A 13,027-nucleotide genomic window follows, 5' to 3' on the forward strand; every position below is an offset into this window, starting at 1 on the left:
ACAACCAATCTAACTACCTGGCTGTCTTATCTACCTGTCTATCTACCTGTCTATCTACCTGTCTATCTATCTGCCTGTCTCCAGGTATCTCCCTGTCCGTTTTCTGACAAAGATTCGGGCTGGGACCACAAAACACTAACAAGTGAATGCTTTACTGAAAATGTCTATAACTATTTATAATCAAACCAAAATAATAACTTAGCCTAAAGCAAAAAGAATGTTGTCTTAAATACAGTAGCTAGTAAATAATGTTTACAAAGGCATATATTTGGCTGAAAATGTTTACGTGAAAAGTTCTCTCAGCTATTTCCTTGGTGAATAAGATTTGTGCTGTAATTCCTAACAATCAGAAGAGTAAAAAAAAAATGTTTTAAATGTGTTATGTGCTGGTGTTTGCCATTTTCACAGAGCTGAATAATTTTGGGTGAGAACCTCTTGTCTTATTCATTTCCCCAGCAGCTAGCATGCTAATGATACCCTACGACGGAATAAATTAAAAGAAGCAAGCACTTGATTAGCAGACGGAGATGAGTTGAAGCCTTTTTTATAAAAGTCTGTTTTAAAAAACAGGCGGCTTTCATAGACTAATGCATGAGCCGTATTCCACTCCTCACTCTACGTCACGGACATTGTGTTCTCTCTTGAAACCACGGATGTAGACGAGGAGGAGAACACGGGGTTTGGGAGCGTTTCCTCACCCGAGGCGTAGCCACGGGTAGGCCTGGGTAGGCACAGGCCTATCCAATTTGTTCTAAGGTCTATCTCTGAAAAATGCAAACATTTGCAAAAATCGCAAAGTAAATAAGTTCAAAAAACTGAAAAGATCCCTATCCATATTTTTCTCGGCCTACCCAAAAAGATTATTCTGGCTATGCCCCTGTTCCGGCCGGTAGAGTAGTTGCAGTAAATCTGTTGTTTCCGAGTGAACTAGATCTACATTCTCCGCGTATTACTATCAAAAGCAAAGCAGAAGGGAATTAGCAATTCCCTTTTGACTTCAAAAAGGTCAAAGGGAGAATGTACGTCCACGTCAGATACAAAGTTGCCCAATAGTTTGGGTATTCCACAGTACGGGCTGTGTGTCATTTAGGATCATTGCAAAGCAACTGCATCATTTGCAATCACACTGAAAGAGGTCATCGATGATCTCTAAATGTCTAAATAATTTGAAAGATATCATGTTAATTAAACAATTAGATGGAATTTCTGACAGAAAAGCACAAAACAATCTGAAGATGAAAATGTTTGATGTTGATTAGAATTTTACATTGACCACCTGCCTAGGTTGCTCTAAGATTAATTGTTATCCACACACAGACCTGTGTTTGGAGTGTGAATCCTGACTGTTTTGCCTGACTTGACAGTGACCAGTTCTTTCTGCAGGACTCAGAGTTCCTGTGTAAAGTAACCAGTTGTTCCCAGTCCCAGTTTGGATGTATAACGCTCAACTCATGAGCTCATTGCCCGTCTAGAGCTCCTTGTGTTGTACATTACAGTTATTGTTTTAAAACATCTTTTAAGGGAATTTCTGCTTTTACATAGACAGCAAAGACTGACAGGAAATGTGGGGAGACAGAAGAGGACATACCAGAAGTGCCCCGAGCTGAAATCAAACCCAAGCCCCTGCAGTAAGGCCTCAACCTACTTGGTACACGCCTATACTTTTGAGTCCCTGTGTTACAGTCAATCTGGTTTGTGATACATCGACACATTCAGAGTAATTCTGCACTGTTTTAGTTTCTCTGTGGATTATCTGATGTCTTCGGCAGCACCTTGGGCCCCGGCCACAAAAACAATCCCTCCGTCTCCACGGAAACACGAGACACATGGCAACAAAACAGTGAAGTCACTCTGTGCTGCGTCCTTGATGTCTCTTAAACGTGCACGAAGGGCGACGGGAGAGGAGAGAGGGAGAGAGGGCGAGAGAACTAATGACACAGAGAGTCGGATGCAGGTCGCCGAAGGGAAGGGTCACACAGGAACCTGTTTCCAGCTACTTCATACCTCTTTTGCTCATGTGTAATGCAGCGTAACACTGTGCAGGTGTAGGCCGGAGCGAATACAGCTCAACACACAATAGCATCTTCTCCTAGATGAACAGCAGAGGAGGAGAAACTCAACAGATGCTCTCGTGGGCTAACAGATGGCTGAGGGGTGAGGGAGTCGGGCTAGTAATCAGAAGGTTGCCGGATCGATTCCCCACCGTGCCAAATGACGTTGTGTCCTTGGGCAAGGCACTTCACCCTACTTGCCTCGGGGGGAATGTCCCTGTACTTACTGTAAGTCGCTCTGGATAAGAGCGTCTGCTAAATGACTAAATGTAACAGATGCACGGGCGCACGCACACACACACACACTGGACACGAGGAGTATAATGTTACAGAATTCTCTGACAGCACATGTTTTTGTGTGTGTGAGTGAAAAAGATAAATGGCAAGAAGGGGAGATTAAAAGAGAGGGAGGACAGATTCATCAACACCAGAAAGGAAGAGTAAAAAAAATGTCTGGTCAGTGTCTGAGGGTACGACTCACTAACTGCGGCTGTGCCCTTCAGTGTCTGTCTGAGGTTCTGTATAACGTGTGTGTGAAAGTGTGTGTCTAAGGTTATGTTAACTACGTGTGTGAAAATGTGTGTTCAGGGGTGTGTTTACTGTGTCTGTGAGAGAGATTTCTCTCTGAGAGTGTACGACTCAGGTGTACTTGGGCACAATAACAAATCTATCACGGGCTACAGCTACGGCGTAATACACCCACATAGGTACACCCACATTCACTCACAAACACAAATCATTTCTCATGGCTCTTACCTGCACCAGTTCGTTTTTTCTCTCTCCAAAACAAAACACAAATATCATCTGCAGCGACCAAGTCACAGCAGAGAGGAGCACAGGCTAAGAGAAGGGACTTGAAGGGAACCGTGTCTCTATCTCTGCCCACCAGCCTCCGCCCTCCAGCCTCCGCCCTCCAGCCTCCGCCCTCCGCCCTCCAGCCTCCGCCCTCCAGCCTCTCTTTGTCCAGGTCAATATTCTCAGGCGCCACGGCAACACAACCCCAGGACGCCGCAATGTAATGTGACCCCCACCACACACACACACATACACACATTCAACTGCCTCCAAACTCCACCACACACACAATTACTTCCTGCACACACCACACACAGACAGACCTTCACCCCCCACGCACACACACACAACTACCTCTCCCACCACCCAACCCCTCCTTCTCCTCCCCTCGTGCACTAGTGAGCCTTTAACAACACTTATTGACTTTTCCAGATGAGGATCTTGCGGGTGTTTAATCTAACAACCTAGCCTCCTTCAGGGGAACACGGGCTCACTGTCATGTCCATTGATCAGCTAGGTCAACGTTGCAACCGCTGTTTGCGTAAGGATCTCCTCTGCTGTTGTCGTTCACAGAGCACAGAGAAAAAACATCTACAGACGCAGGATAACACTGTGTTTGCACCATGAACATGAAGCTTATGTTTTGGATTGATTACTTTTTTGAGAGGAAGCGATTCTTCCTCACTGTGAACTCTCAAGACCTGTTTTGAGTTTTCAAACGGGGAAGAGTTGCATTTGTGTTGTGCTGGAGAGGTCGATTTCTCTGTTATTTTCTTAGGATTATACTACATGCTACCCTGCACAAGTTCAGCCAGTCGTGTTTTCTAAGGATTAATACATTAATTATACATCTAAAGAAGTGGCTGATGTTGATTCCATACACATTATTTCCACAATCAATACCCTGAATTTATTATTTAATAGTGCCTAATTACCATACGGTCGTGGAATATTATTCAAAGTCAACTCAATTTATCTCATTACAATGGGACAGAATTGGGCAGAGGGGGAGGGTTCAAATATTACACATTTCCACCCTCATAAATGGCCAATGTTTTTGTTATTTTTGTCGCGAGTTGAATAATAAACTCGTAATTATCACTTGGAGGCAGTCTTCAGATTTATCGTCTTCATCAAGCCTCTCGAGTCAACTGCTGTTTACAGGAGTTGTGACTTGACCAGCGCTGGGTTTATCAAAACAGAAGTGGGTGTCTACCCACAAGCCTGTTCTTTGTCTGCCACAAAGAATCTTTAGGCAAGGACACTGCTTTTAAATACTGCCATATGCAAATCCTTGCATGTAATTTGCATTCATAAGTATTTCAAGCCCTTCGTATTTATTGGGTTCTCAGGGCATGCTGATCATTGATTTATGCGCTTTAGGCAATAATATTTCCATATTTGTACGGTTTTAACGATGATAATAATTTCGGGTTGTGTGGGTATACTCTTTGAATTAAATGCTTAATTGTGTCCTCAAAAATACAGGATTTTGGCAGGGGATCCAGACCCTGCTAAAAAACAGTGTGTGTGCCTTTGTGTGTGTGTGCACTCAAACACACAGTAATGCTTCCATTGGCTTTCGCCCCTGTTCTTACTATAGTACCTAATTACTGTATCCCTGCTTCCAGGCCTTTTCTCGTGATTCACCTCACCGAGGCAGCAAACAGAGGCAGCTAACAGAGGCAGCAACAGAGACTTTGTAGTATAAGATGCATAAAACAGCTCTCTTGATTCCAACCAATCACACTGTGCAGAATATATTTCTTCAGCCAGTAAACTTCTTTATGAGATCATTAAATACTCAGAATAATACAATTCTCAACAAGAAAATTATATATATTTATATGTATAAATATATATATATGTTTACAATAGCTGCACACAAAACTGTTTCTGTTTAATTCTAGTTGATAAATCATTGAACACTGAATCATTGAACGCTGAGATTGGAACTGATGCAAACAGACAATGAGTGCAATTAGCAAAAAAAAATCCTATCTGAATTCAATGGATAAAAAGAAGATCAAGAGCAGTTAATATCTGTTCTATATGCATAATTTATGTGGCCAGTACAAAATACCATACAGATGAAATGTTGCTCATTCACTCAGCTAATTCATTCTTGTCAAGAATCCCAAAGGGTGCCATGTAACCCATACTGTAACCAGAATGATCTGGCCAGAAAGGACATCTGAAAGAAGTTTTTTGTCATAAAGATGCAATATTATGCTTACTAAGGTAAGATGTGTGAGTGTACAAAATATATAAGCTACAATTTAATTTTACTAATAACGTTTTTTTGGCAAATTAAGAATTAATTAAAAAGGGGAAAAAACTGTATTACAGCAACATTAATCTGTTAGATAAATTGAATATTAATGCTTTGGTTTAAAAGCAATTATGTAAAACAAAGCTTGATATACATCATATTTGTGTCATAGAATCACACAGCATTGGTTTGGTTTTGTGACGCTTTTGTTTACACAACAATCGCAGCCGGCTAAACCTCAAGGAACATTTTATTGCTTTGTCTGCTAGGTTATCACTGTGCCTGATACCCTGATATTATTCATTCACCATACACACGTTTCTGAATAGGCTCCGCTGTGTGTGTGTGTGTCTGTGTGTGTGTGTTTGTCTTATCTGATCTGGCCAGTGTGTGTACACACAACGGTATCACTGGAGATGCATCTTAGTCTAGAAGTGTGAGAGAGAAGGAGAGAAAGAGAGAGAGGGAGAGAGACAGAGGGAGAGAGACGGAGAGAGGAAGAGGGAGATAGAGACAGAGACAGAGAGAGAGGCACAGATTCCCAGATCCAGAGGGAGATAGCAGGAACACAGTGGAATCGAGCCCGGATCGTTCTCAGAGATCGCAGCAGAGAGACATGGCTGGAGAACATGCAAACACACGAAGAGCCAGGTCATCCTTCATCCCCCTATCTGGTCCGCTTGACTGTATATATTTCAAACAGACGTATACAAAGTGTTTTACTTTCACATTTACCATTCACAGGAGCCCTAAACTACCAGAGGTACACTGATGCATTAGCTATGTGTATAAAGTGTGTGGGGAACTGCATGTAAACTGCACTTCAACCAAGTGTACCAGGACATCATGCAAGACACTCGCACAAAAACACACACACACTCACCACGGGTCCTCATTATCAGCCAGGCTAATAATACCCCCCACCTCTGCTCTCCATTAGCCTGGCGAAGGGGACTTATTAGGGCCTAGACGTTGTCCTTGTTGTAATTGCCCTCCCGGCCCACCCTCTCTCCTGGTGCAGGACCGGAGGGAGGAGCGGGGTACACCAGGGGAGAGCTCACAGGAGACTCAGACCATGACTATCCCCTTGGGATCACCATCGCCGTGGAGATCTGGCACCCCGGACACGACACGGCCCAGTTAGAGAAGACTTGCTTCCTCTCTCTTTTACTTTCTCAGTCTGTATTATTTTTTTAAAGTCTCATTCTCTTTCCTTGGATAGCTCCCCCTCTCTCTTTCTCTCTCCGTGTTGTAAATCAATTTTTTCCTCGGCCCATATCTCCCTCTCTTTCTCTCTCTAACTCTCAGAGTTATTTCTCCATGTCTGTCTCAGGAGCCAGTCTTCACTGGGGTGTTACAACAGATTTTAATTGCTGAGATTAATTGAATTATGTTTGTGAACTTAAAAGTGTGTCATATATTTCAGTGTGTACACTAAAATGTCACTGTAAAATTTGTGGTCATGAATATAGGACTATATATTTGCGGTCATCTTTATGTAAAATGGTATTACAGTAACATTGGATTGGCTTTCCTACTGATAAGTTTTGTTTTGTGGATTTTTGTAATAAATGTTGAACAGATTTTACCACTGTGGTAAAATGGTTACCATTGTAAAAATTGTCCACCCCTTTTTTTTTTTTTTTTACAAAAAAGGACTATTCCAACCATTTCAGCTGCACCTCAAGAAATCCAAATAAATCTTACACGCATATGAAGAGGTCTGTCCTTAAACCACTGATTAGTTAACAACAATAAACAAAAGAAAATGATTACTTTTTTTATTTCTATACTTTTTGAAATGTTCTGAATATAGTAAACAATGTTTGATCTATACCTTGCAATATTAAGCTCAAACATATAACCCTTGGTTATGTCCAGCTGAGAAATATGTCTATTTATTAATGATGGTTCTTGTATCACTGATAAATTTATATTATTCTGTTTTGTTATGCCTGCATAGCCATAAGTTGGGTCTTTGTAAGGTTGGTTTAAGGACAGACCTCTTCACATGACAATGTCTAATGAAACGTTGTCATTAATTAAACCATATTTTTCCATTACAATGTAGCTGGCATTTTCCAGTGTGGCCTACAATAACTGTTTCATCAAACCTAATAAACAATAGTTGGTAGATAGAGGGTTTCTAAAGCACATTCATGTCTGAATCCCCTGCTACTTCAAAGGTCAACTGGCGCCATCTACAGAGCATATTTGTTCTAATAAAATAAAATCAAATAAAGTACACCGCAACTTTTCTTAATTGGGAAATAATTGCACATCTTAGCGAAGCCGGTCTTAGTCCTATCTGGAATCCTTTGTTTTACTTCCGTTTTTCTCAGAGGGGAAAAAAAAAGAGCAAAAGAAATAAAAGAGAGAAGCTTCAATTAACGATCTCTTGAAAGATCTTCCCTTCTTCTGCAGTTTGAGGCAAGGACCATGAATGTATGCAGTCACTGAGCCTCAATTAACATCAGTAAGACAGGGCTTGACCAATTAGTTTGCACAGAGAGTCTCTTGGGTTTTGGGCTCAGTGCTTCTCCGGTGAAGTGTTGTGGCATGTTAACACTTGAGCTAACTGAGCATTTCAACGGAGGGCAATGTTCACAAATTAAGGTGTGAAAGCAGGAAGGCCTATTGAGGTGTGCCTGCCTTCGCATTCCAGCATGGAGATGAACCATCAGGAGAGGGGCATTTAAGGGCATGTATAGGGAAATAATTATGCTAGCATGCTAGCATCTGGGCTTTTCATGGCATGGCCACAAGGAGACCTGGTAAGAGCACTGAATTGTAGCCTCATGAAATGATGAGTAAATTGCTTTTTCAGGATACTCATTAGACTCAAGTATCATTTTGTTTTAACTAAAATACTTTTTTTTTTCATACAAGTGCATATACTTTTTTGCTTTATTAAAGATAGAACTCCTCATGAGAAAATCAGATGGACATTTACTTGTTGGAAGAGTTAATTAGGCAGATAGTCATGAAATACCCCTCACCTACCTCTCACTCCTCCCTGCTCCTCTTTCCTCCTCCCTCCTCTACTCCTCCCTCCCTCCTCCTCCCCTGTACTCCTCCTTCCTCCTCCCTCCTCCCTTGTCTACTCCTCCCTTCCTCCACCTCCCCTCTACTCCTCCCACCTCTTCCCTGCTCTACTCCTCCCTCGTCTACTCCTCCCTTCCTCCACCTTCCCTGTACTCCTCCCTACTCCTCCCCTGTACTCCTCCCTCCGTCCTCCTCCCTCCTCTACTCCTCCGTCCTCCTCCCTCCTCTACTCCTCCCTCCTCCCCCTCTGCTCCTCCCCCTTCTGCGTTGAGGTGCCATAAGGTTTCAGAGCTCCGCCTCTCCAACACATTGCCTCTCTGCCACGGCGTTGAGTGGCGGCAGCTCTGCCAGCGATGTCAGCCGGCCCATCTGACCCCCGCGGCCCATAGAGCCCTTCGCTGCTCAGAAGGTCAAACGAAAGCACCAGGGTCTCCGGGCTACTCCACTGTTGCTGTGTGTGTACAGCATAAACATGCATATATTTGTTTTCTCATCAAATGCAAATGTGACCCAAAAGGGGTTATCGCCGATGGCAAATGACAAGCTGGTTCAAGCACTCATGCACACTGAGGGAGGAACAGAGGGCTTCGTAAAAAAAGTGGGGGGATAAGGATGAGAAAGATGTAATCTGTTAATATTGAATTTGTTCAAATATTTTATGACGGGGGGGAATATTCTGTTATTATTATGTTACGTTGGTTTGTTTGAAAGTGGAATTATTAAAAAGTAAAAAATATGTTCTGCGTTGTTTCCCCCCTGGGAACATTGATTTGAAGAAGTTGCACCAAAAAAATACTTCTAGTTCTGTAGCCTACCCCGTCAATGTAAGGAAGTAGGGAAAAAATGCAAATCGATGGAGCAAGTTTCTCCCATCTGGAATTGTGCTCCTGAAACATCACTCCATGGCATCCCATCATCCTTGGCTGCAAAGCCACCAGGAAATCCTGTCCACCCGCAGGAAGTCTATTAAAAAGTGCCAGGAGGTATTAGAGGTTGCTGACAGCTTCTTTGCCTGTGCCTGTGTCTGCGTGCCTGATAGGTCTACCCTTGCTGTATCGAGCTCCTTAAAAGGCCCCAGTGAATTGGTAAGAGGGCCTCAGACCATGCCGTGCTGTGCTATAAGATTGCAAAGCTCTGTAATGTCCCCCCCCCCCCTTCTCCACAGCCGTCTGCATTCACTCAGGCTTCAATTAAAATCAGGAGCTGTCAAACGGATGGTTGGCTTTGTTAAGAGGAAGCGTGTTACGATTAGCGCCGTTTTATGTCACCCAAAAGACATATCATAACCTCTCCCGTTTTTGGTATCGCTCCATGTATCTTTTTCGAGGTCTCATCCTCGTCAGTCTCTTTCACTCTCCTACGTCTTCCTCCCCCTCTCTCTATGGCAGAGACGAGAACGCACAAATTATGTTCCACCACCTTTCTCCTCCCACTAAATCTTTCCTTTTTTCCACTTTGCTGAGCTTGAATGTTTTATTCCCTCCATCAAATATGCATCCCATTAATTAAGTTAAATTACTTTTCCCGGCTGCCAACTATTCTGTGCCGATGACTGTCAACACAAAAATGAACGGCGGTGAACTCATCCTGACACGGGCCTCACTTAAAAACATTGAGTTACAGCCTTCAAGAGCTCCGAGTCCACGTGAAAGGGTTCACCCCCCACCAACCCTCTATCCTCCCTCAGTACAGACCCGGAATTAAGTGGCGGTTTCTTTTTCCTGGGCTTTTTAACAAGCGGCACAATGGGCTGACACGCGCGCTTGACAGCCGAGCGCTGCAATTTTAATTACATACCTTCTCCTCATCTTTTAATTGCTGTTGTTAATCAGTCATTAACTTCTTCCACCCCCTGCAGGGTTCGCTTCCTAAATCTCCCCACAACACATTTCAGCTCAATAAATTCCATCGCTCTTCCCGGGCCAACCATGTAATTTCATATATTTTTAAGACTGTCATCGTTTTTTTCCACCAAACAGGGGTATTTGTTATTTGTTCCCAAGAGGGGTTGACAGTAACGGGGTTTTAATCATAACTTGCATTTAAATTATCCATCTCCGATCTATCAAGACGGAAAGTAATTCAAGGCAGCGCGCCAAGGATGTGCGATGGAGTCATTGTGTTGGATGCTAGGCTAACATTAGCGTTGACTGATCCCAAACAATAGTGATTGAGGGAGCCTTTCCCCCTCCCTGTCTTCCCTACTTAATTCCAACCTGTCCCGTGGAGTAAAGGAACTTGATATGAGCGAAGATGTACCCACAACAGACGTTTTGTTTGTTTTTAAGACACCCTCCTTTTCCTCCAGATCTCTCTGTCTCTTTCTTTCTTCATATTTCTCTCTTTTCTATGTACACTGACATTCATGGGTACCAACCTCAAAGCAAACCTGCTACAACTATGTGTTGCTCATTGGTCAACTAGAAGGTCGGGTTTGCAATGAACGTCCGCTAGGCCTAAGGGGTTGAAGATAATTAGCGGTAATGCATTTCATTCAACCTCAAATCCTCACGGTCCGATAGTTAGGGCTTACTTCTCTCTCGATATCTCAGACACGGGTGAACTTTTCAATTCCGTTCATTCTGCAGATATTAATAGTTTTAATGGACACAAACCCAACTGCAGTTTAACGGTGGCTCTGACGATTAATCAGTCTGGACCATGTGACTGTTATCCATCCTGACTTCCAGGACAGCTCCACTGTGAATGGGTCTTGGATCACGCTCCAGTCTTCCCATTTTTACAAGGCCCCGGCTTGGAAAACAAAGGCTGAATATAAATTAGTCATCTTCCTATCCATCCATAGGTACTAATGTGTCTCACATCCTAAAATAATACCCAGTTTGTCATAGTCGACAGTCTGACAAAATGCAATCGATCAAAAATAGGCTATAATATCTCTTTGATTTATTTACGATTAATAAAGTGAATTGTAGCCTACTGAATTGAAATGAACCTGAAGTTATAAAAAAAAGTTAGGAAGTAAACGTCACAACTAACGAACTTAGGGCCTACATCATCAGTAGTGGGGGACAGCATGTTTGGGCCTACTTTCGGCTTGTTCAAAGTTGCCTTCTGACATGACTTGTTAGCAACGTCTTTAAATTAATCATCTTCCTTCACTGCCCCTTTGTCTTCACATGCTTCACGACATACACCACTACCATGCAATTACAATCAGAGATCTTAGCTGATTTGCAGAGAGTACAGTTAGCAGCCCCCACGTAAAAGCCCCCTGCAGGAGGTGTTTGGGTAGCTAATGAAGTGTCTGTAAGACCGTGATTGCCACAGGAGTGGGTGCAGCGGTCATATTAAAGGGTGTTGTTAGTTTTAAAAAACTGCAGAGGATCTCCAAGGTCAAATCAAGGCTGGAGAGGAGGACTGAGATTTACAACCAAGGCTTTACTGGGTCTTCTAGAACCACGAACATGTTCTAAGGAATATCTGACTACACCACGCCAGGACATTTTTGTGGACTGACCAACCAAAGTATGTTACGCTGTGGCAAAAATAAATAAAAAAGAGCTGCTGTCACAATTTAGTTACAGGACTTTAGAGACAAATAAACACATGGTCTGCACTGTAGTGATTCAACGCTCATCATGACTGGCCTGGGATTGCACAGTGGGGAGTACCATCAAATATACAGACTTCTTATCCCTCTAAAACCATCTGTCAAATAAACTAGGTTATTGGCTCTTTGTTGCTTGTTAACACATGGTGAACTCCAACCGACATTTTGTGGTTATTTGTGTCGTTTTTTTGTGGCCTTTGCCTTGTTCCTGTAGTTGGCTTTCAGACAAGTGAAACTGCTTGTTGTACTGTAACCCGCAAATAACCGGCCGTCACAATTAAAGGCTTGAATAATGCCGAGTTTCATCCTCGTCCCTAAGCAGGATTCCAGTGATGTCCCTAATGCACGTAACGATTAAGTGTAATTCCAATACCGAATGTGTTGTTCACAATCTGACAGGCAATAATTTGGCCTATTATATTCTGCCATTTAATTGCCTGCTAGCGACATCCTTTGACACATCATGAGGCAATGATTTACAATTACTTGGGCAGAGAGGATCATGGGAGTGACATTATAATCATCTGCGCGGAGATCCCCTCTCATCTACGACAAGTACTGCGAGAAGTAAAAATAGTTGACGCTGTGGTTGAAGCCAGACTCCATTTGAGGATTATAAAATCTCAGAGCAGAATAGGAGGCCGAACAATACAGGTCGAGTTAAATTTTGCCTCTCTGGGATAAATCTCTCTCCAGTGTGAGATGTGCCGTTGTCTCAAATAGACACACAGTCACTTAATCTGAACAGGGCAGAGACAGTAGATTCAGAACGCAAGCTTGAGATAAACAGTTATCCAGTCTACTTATATTCTGCTTCATTTTAAGACCATTGGTTGATCAGATTAAGAAACTAAAAAGAAAAAACAGTCAAATATATTTTGACAACAGGGCTTCGAGTTATACACAAATTTTAAAAGGTCATTTTTTTGTGCATGTTTTCAAAGTGATACATTTAAACCAATGTTTCACAAAACTTTCTAGTATTTGAGCCCCTGGCTATACGGAAGAGGGGGAAGGAAACTTTGAGTTGAGTTGAAGGTTGAACTACCCTATCAGTAGGGGTTTGCAGCCAAAAACATTTACATCCAGATTTGATGTTTTTAGATGGTTGACGATAAAGATTCATCCATTGGTCTGTGTAGGTGTTCAGTTCAGGCTAATAATAGTATGAGGCAGTAGAATAGATCTCATCCACTTCCTTCCCTCTCTGTTTGGATGGGATGTGACCATTCAACCCCTCAGGCCCAGCCAGACTGACAGGCAAATGCTGGAAGGAAGATTCAGAAAATG

This window comes from Hypomesus nipponensis, chromosome 4 (assembly GCF_054491055.1).
Source record: "Hypomesus nipponensis isolate SF chromosome 4, ASM5449105v1, whole genome shotgun sequence".
Lineage (NCBI taxonomy): Eukaryota > Metazoa > Chordata > Actinopteri > Osmeriformes > Osmeridae > Hypomesus > Hypomesus nipponensis.